Source organism: Rattus norvegicus, chromosome 9, assembly GCF_036323735.1.
Source record: "Rattus norvegicus strain BN/NHsdMcwi chromosome 9, GRCr8, whole genome shotgun sequence".
Classification (NCBI taxonomy): Eukaryota; Metazoa; Chordata; class Mammalia; order Rodentia; family Muridae; genus Rattus; species Rattus norvegicus.
In genome coordinates this window covers 23,243,599-23,250,661 of record NC_086027.1, presented here as the reverse complement: position 1 = coordinate 23,250,661, position 7,063 = coordinate 23,243,599, and the positions used below count along the sequence as shown (strand labels likewise).

Genomic DNA, 7,063 nt, shown 5'->3' with positions numbered 1-7,063 from the left:
GGGCGGCAGATAACATATGAGGCATGGATGGATGACGATAAATAAAAGACAGATAAATGGATAAACAGGATGGTCAGAGATAAAGGACTGGATAAAAGTCAGGCTGGGCTTCTGCCTTTGCTGGATTGGTGGTGCAGCCAGGAGTAGACTACTTTCATCTCTCCAAGCCTCGGTTTCTTTTATCTGTGAGATAGGAACAATATTTGCTTTAGAGGCTTACCATGAAGTAGGTCCCTCCAAGTTCCAGACCACTAAGGACATTTGATAACTATGAACTGCTTCCTTTTAGAGCAGATGCAAGGAGACAGATGCTAGAGCTGATAAGTTAGAGACCAGTAGCACCTCTTCTCCTTGGTGTGTGTAAGGACACAGGAGGTGACTGAGGGAGGAACTTTCTCTTCTTACTTCCCATGCCATATTTGCATAGGTAGGAAGAGTCTGGGCTCTGTGCGGTGATCCTGAACTCTCACTCTGATTAAAGAAGCCCACAACGTGTTCCCATTTTCAACCTTGCGCTGAACTGGCTGATAAGCCCAGAGGAAAACCATTTCTGCTTGCACTTGAAAAGCACTGTAAGCCAGGCATGCCCGGAGTGTGGCGGTTTTCATCCGGGTGGCAGGCACCCACTGTGGTAGAATCTTAGCCAGTAGGACGCCCATGAAGATGACCACTCTAGGCCAATAGCAATGGCTCATGCCTCAGGGAAGAGACCATGTCTCAGACGTATCCCTAAGGGGCAGAAATGGGCAGATGGAATCCAAACCCTGCCTTCAACACCCCCTCAGAGTTGAGGATGCCATAGGTAGCTGCTTCTGGTCTGTCTCTGACCCAGCCACAATCAACTCTTCATACTGGCTGCAGCCCCCAGCGTAAATCAAGTCTGGATTCCTGCCGGTGGATCATTGATTGGGTTCCCAGATGTCTTCCGGATAGCTCCTGACATGAGGCTATATTAAGAACATGAACCATAATATTAACACTTTTTTTTACGCCCCCAAAGAAAGAAATACCACGAAGAAACTAACACTGTATCCAACCAAGGGTCATAAATCAATGTCAGTAAATTTATAAACAGATCGTGAATGTAAGTGCTTTTCACAGGGTTCACTGTTGTGTCTGTTGAGAAAGGGGCAGGAATCCTGAGAAGCCCCCCTCCATTCTGTTCTCCGGCCGGCAGCTGCTCAGGTAGTTTCAGAGGGGACAGAGACAGGCCAACCATTCAGTACCGACCTCCTGGTGACCATGCATGAGGCGAAGAGAACCAGCTTAGGTGAACAAGAGTCCTGAGCCCCGAGTTTGAACTGAGATCTTGAAAACAATTTTCCCCCCAAAACCATGATTATTTCTTTGGGTTTCTTTGTTTACTTTGTTTACTGTTTGTATTCAACTCTTTGCAGCTCCGGTGAGTGCTGGGCTGAACCAAAGGAAAGTCCCATGAAACAGGGAGCAGGATTCTTAGAGCATGGTCTCCCTCATGCTCGGATGCTGCCCCGGTCTGTGTACTGGGAGTTCAGGAGCCCGCTTATCCCACAGATGGGCCCCCGGCATGGGGATCAGAGTGGGTTTCCCTCACTGTTCTCCCCAGCAGCTCCAGGTCCTAGAGCTTTGGCTCTGGTCCAACCTGAGTCTACCTCAGCACACAGCCAGGTGGCTCATGGGTAAAGGCCAAGTGTTGACCCCTCAGCCACATACTTCACAGTCAAAATCAAGCCCCACGGATCCTTCCCCAGTAGCACACAATGAAGACATTAGCGGTGCAGATCCTGCCCCTTCTAGAAGTTTCGCTCCCCTCCGTTCTGGAACACATTTCTGACTACACGCATGCTGTTCTTTACGTGAGCCTTCTAAAACTGCATCTGCTCATGAGGAAGGAAAATCCACACTTGACTGTGAGTGCCACCAGCCAATGGGCTTGGGTGACAGAGTGAGTAAAAAGGGGACAGCGAGGTGGGGACGGTGTTCATCTCTCTTTGCTTCCCGACTTCCGGTACACTATGACCAGCCACCCTCCCGCCACCATGACCTCTCTTCCATGATGAACTACATCCTTTCACACCATTTTCTTTTATCGGGTATATTTTTTTTATTTCAAAACAACCACACCAAAAAAACCCCCTACAGTATACATTTATTGTTAAAGTTTCTTTATTTTTCTGTAATCCTGTACCCCTCGCTCCTGGGAGTCCCCGGCCACTCCACCTTCTTCAGGAGGCTGCTAGGTTTGACAAGTCACCTCATATAGGCGAAACTACCCATGGGGTGGGGGCGGGAATTCCTCAGCCGACTGCATCTTTCCAAGCCTGCATTAAACAGGGATTTCATTTATTTGAAAACTAAGCATTAAATATGTCAGGTATAGGAAGTGAAATGTAATGGGATCAGTTCCGCACACGGTTCCAGGTGTGTAAATCCCACTGATGGAGAACAGGACAGAGCCGGAGCAGCACAAATGGGGTCCCTGGTTTGCGGAGGAAATTACACCCCTGATGGATCTTAGCTGACACTCTAATGGGCATTCCATCCAAGACCGTAAACCCAGAGTGGCCAGAAGTTCTTGGGATGGGCTTTCGGGTTTGAACCTATAGTTGGCTTCATACCCTTCATTTCTATTCCTTGGGGTTTTCATGAGTTAGTTAATTTGTTTGTTCCCTGACTCCTGGTAAATGCTTGCCATTTCTACTCTGAGCTTGCATTTTTCACTTCAACCGTATTTGAGCCAAGTTCTCCGAGAGGTCGACAGGATGCTCAATAAAGGAAAATTACCAAGCCGAAGTTAGGGCGAAAGGGTGGAGGCCCCAGCCACCGAGGCAGCACTTCAAGTCTATTTAATATGTTTTAGGATTTATTTTTAGTTATGTGTATAGGTGGGGGAAAGAGGATACAAGCTCATGAATGCAGTGTCCACGGCGGCCAGAAGAAGGTGATGGATCTCCTAGAGCTGAAGTCATAGGGGTTGTGAGCCACCCATCATGACTGCTGGGCACCCAAATTAAGTTCTCTGCAAGAGCAGCAAGCTCTCTGGTGGCTGAGCCAGCCTCTCCCACTTCACTGACACTAAATCCACATTCTAACCCAACCCCAGGCGATCTGTAGACACACTGCAGTCTGAGAGGCCTCGGATTAGAGAAGATGCACTAGGGATGAGCTTTTCTTTTATGCAAGTTGTTACCACACCTTATTATAAGAATTGCAAGGATTGGCTAATACAGGGGTTTCCTCCCTGACTAGAAATTGGAAGATTAGAAGATTAAAGGAAGTTTTTTTTTGGGGGGGGTGTATGTTGTTTTCTTTTGTTCTTTAATGTTGAAATTCAGAACTTATACACTAGATTAAGATTCCTGAGAAGGAATTGAGACCTTTATACTTGTTCAGAGTTCCTAAATGGTTGAGCTATGCAGGTCAAGGCTTAGGGGACCAGGGCTACAATGTTGCAGTGAATGGTTGGGGATGTGGCTTTCTAGTCTCTGCCCTCATAGAAAAGACAAAGACAATACACAAATGCATCCCACCCACCTTGGCACTCCGGGCTAGCACAATTCAGTCAGGAGCATGAAGTACTACTAGCCGGTGAAGTAAGCTATGTGCGGAAGAAGATGACAAAATGTGTTTTTTGAGAACGGAAGGGTGAGGACCTGCGATAGTTATCTCTAATTGGCAACTTGAACTCAAAAAAGAGAGTTGAAGTGAGGGAGTTTATAGATCAGGTTGGTCTGTGAGTGTAACTGTGAGATTGCCTTCATTACTAGTTGATGTGGGAAACCCCAGCCCACTTTGGGCAGCATCATTCCCTAGGCAAGGGTTCCCCGCACTATGTAGGGACCTGCACTAACTAGAGGAGGCTAGCCGAATATTAACCACACTTGCATTTACTTCTCTCTGTTTTTGTGGCTGTGACTTGACACCTTGACTTCCAAGCTATAACAGACTATAATTTGGAATTATGAGCTAAAACAAACCCTTTTTCTCTTAAGTTGCCCTTTTCTGGGTATTTTACCACAGCAACAGAAATGAAACCAGGGCGGTGCCCATCAAGAAGTGACTGGTGCAGAACTGAGGGATGAGAGCTGGGAAGAACTGAGTCAAGGAGGGAAAGGACAGGTTTGAGCGACACATCGATGCCACATGTCAGAGCTGCTTTAGGAATCTGCTATTTTGCTACAGAATACCATAAAACAGGGTTTCAACTCAATGCTACTAAAGTCCACAGTCAACAGTTTTGTGCCATGGGGGCTGCCCTGTGCATGGTAGGGTGTGTACGCAGCTTCCCAGGCTTCTACCCACCAGATGCCATGGGTATGCCATGCCAGACCCACTTCCCAACCGTGACAACCAAAAATGTCTCCAGATTTTGCTAAATGCTCGCTGGGGACAAAGTCACACTTGGTTGAGAGTGACTGCATAGAGCAATTAAGAAACATGGCTGTGAGGGGTTAGGGATTTAGCTCAATGGTAGAGCGCTTGCCTAGCAAGCACAAGGCCCTGGGTTCGGTCCTCAGCTCTGGAAAAAAACAAGACAAAAAAAGAAAAAAAGAAACATGGCCGTAGATCCTTAGAAGTAGCATGGAAGGCACACCAATACGTTCTGGTAAGAATAAGAAGTCGGTTGCACACAAGTATGAATGTTTGTCCCAACAAGAGGGTCAGTTCGTGCATGGATTATAGAGACTTAAAATAGTTTCATGGACTTCTCAGCGCTGTCGGCTACTCTCCAATCTGGCCAACACCCTTTAAAAAAAAATCTCCATATGCCTCAGTTTCTCCATGTGCTAAAAGTGTCTGGCAAGGCCTCTCTCAATGGCCTGTCACGAAGATTAAGTTTGGGCACCCAGAGTATTTTTTGCCCAACCATGGTCCCTGATAGAAACTACTTGAAGGAATACGTGTTTTGTCTCAGGTCGCAGTCTATGACAGCGGAGAGATACGGCCTCTTCTCTTCTGGAAGCAGTAAGCTTCTTCACATCATGACAGACACGGCGTCAGAGATCCAGACAGGAAGTGGGCAGGGACAACACATGCCTAAGGACTTCTTCCAACAGAGCCACACCTGCTTAAAGGATCTCAAACCGTCTAGAGAACAGATTATCAGCGTATGAACCGTGGGGGACATTTCAGAGTCAAACCATAATGTCTAACGTTAGTATTTAATGTTAAAGCTCTTCTGGCCAAGCCTGGCAAATAGTGGGTGGTTCTGAGGTTTAGGTCCTGATGGCCATTTTTTTTTTTTGACCCTGAGAGTGTTCTGTATGTTTCAGTGAATTTTACACAAGGAGATCCACTAGTTGTGAATCAAGAGGAGGCTGGGAAGAAGGCTCAGCTAGGAAGACTTGCCACATAAGCGTAAAGAATGGACTTGGGCTCCTCTTCCCTCAAACTTCTCTCCCGCCCATCCTTCCTTCTTGTCCAATGACAGGCCTCCTTCTATCCTGTACCTGCCCTCACCTGTATTTTACACATTAAATGGGGAGAAGGTTCCGGTGAAGTCACCTGAGTCCTGAGTACATGACTAGGCAGCCTCCTTGGGGCAGTGGATTTAGCATCAACATACAGATAACTCCAGGGCAAACCAGAACAAGGATGCTCACATCAAGGCTACACAAGAAGTGAAGAACAAGGTTAGGGCAACTGGAGGGCAGTATCTTCAAGCCCTGTCCCCACTTCCTCCAGCCAGACCCCAGATCTGAAGGTAACTCAAGCTCTTGTAATAATTCTAGTAGCTGAGGTGCAATCGTGAGTCTGGAGCCGAGGAGATGGCTCAGTCAGCAAAGTTCTAGCCCTGAAAGTATGAGGACCTAAGTTTGATCCCCTGACCCATGTAGAAAAGTCGGTGTGGTGACACACTAGATATATATATAGAGAAACAGATGGAGCTCCGGGGCTCTTTTGTCAAATAGTCTACCCTGTCTCAAGGCCAAGGTGAATGGCACCTGAGGAACAACAGCTAAGGCTGTCCTCTGGCGTACGTGCGCGTGCACACACACACACACACACCACACACACCACACCACACACACACCACACACACACACACCACACCACACCACACCTACACACTATACCTACATACACACACACACACATACACACATATACACACACATACCACACCATACCTACACACACATACACACACATGCATACCACACCTACACACTACACCTACATACACATATACAGATACACACACCATACCACCCCTACACACACACACACATACCACACCATACCTACACACTACACCTACACACATACACACATATACACACACATACCACATCATACTTACACACACATACACATACATGCACCATACTACACACACACACACACACACACACACACAGCTCGAACACACATATACACACGCAACATAAGTCTATAAGGGACACCAGATTCAGACCCTAACCGTCTGAAAGCCAGAAGGTGTGAAACCCGAGAAGAGCCAGTGTCTCGGTGTCTGGGTGCAGAAAGGCAGGAGGAGCTAACTCCCTCATGTCTGCCTAGTTCACCCGAAGCGCTCAGCTGATGCGATGAGACCCACTGTGCTAGGCAGAGCAATTTCCTTCATTCATTTCATGCAGTTGAATGTTACACTAGAAACATGCTCATGCACACACCCAGAATAAAGTTCACCCACACGGCTAGACACTTACATCCTACCATATATAACATTAAGCTACCGTGTGCAGAATTAGCAACTTTCTCCAGAGTGGCTCGGAGTCCTGAAGCCCTGCTTCCAGGGCCCTCCGGAGGGCACCAACCATACGGGAACAAGGATGCTCAATTTCAAGTCACTTCTAATCTGTAAAATCCTGGGGGAATCAAGGTCATAGCATAGTTAAGAAAGTAACACTGGGTCCACCGCTTCCTCAAGGACCATAATGGAAGATGGGATTTGGGCAAATAAGGAAGCTGGGTTTGGAATAAGGGATTCCTGGGTCAGGCCATGCCTAACTCCTCATGCAGCTCCTTCCAGCTGGCTGGGAGTTAGGGGTTTCTCCAAGACGTCTCCCTACATGGTCTAGCTGGTCAGGACAAGCACAACCCACACTGGAAGAAGAGGTGA

The 7,063-nt window shown here is 47.3% G+C and overlaps 1 long non-coding RNA gene across 1 annotated transcript; it reads left to right on the top strand.

Annotated features, from left to right (window-relative positions):
• The first annotated feature begins 1,543 nt into the window (after positions 1 to 1,543).
• Positions 1,544 to 5,667, top strand: LOC120094792 (uncharacterized). Its single transcript, XR_005489469.2, has 3 exons — positions 1,544 to 1,924; positions 4,895 to 5,133; positions 5,253 to 5,667. It is a non-coding gene; the product is annotated as an uncharacterized LOC120094792 (long non-coding RNA).
• Positions 5,668 to 7,063: the final 1,396 nt, after the last annotated feature.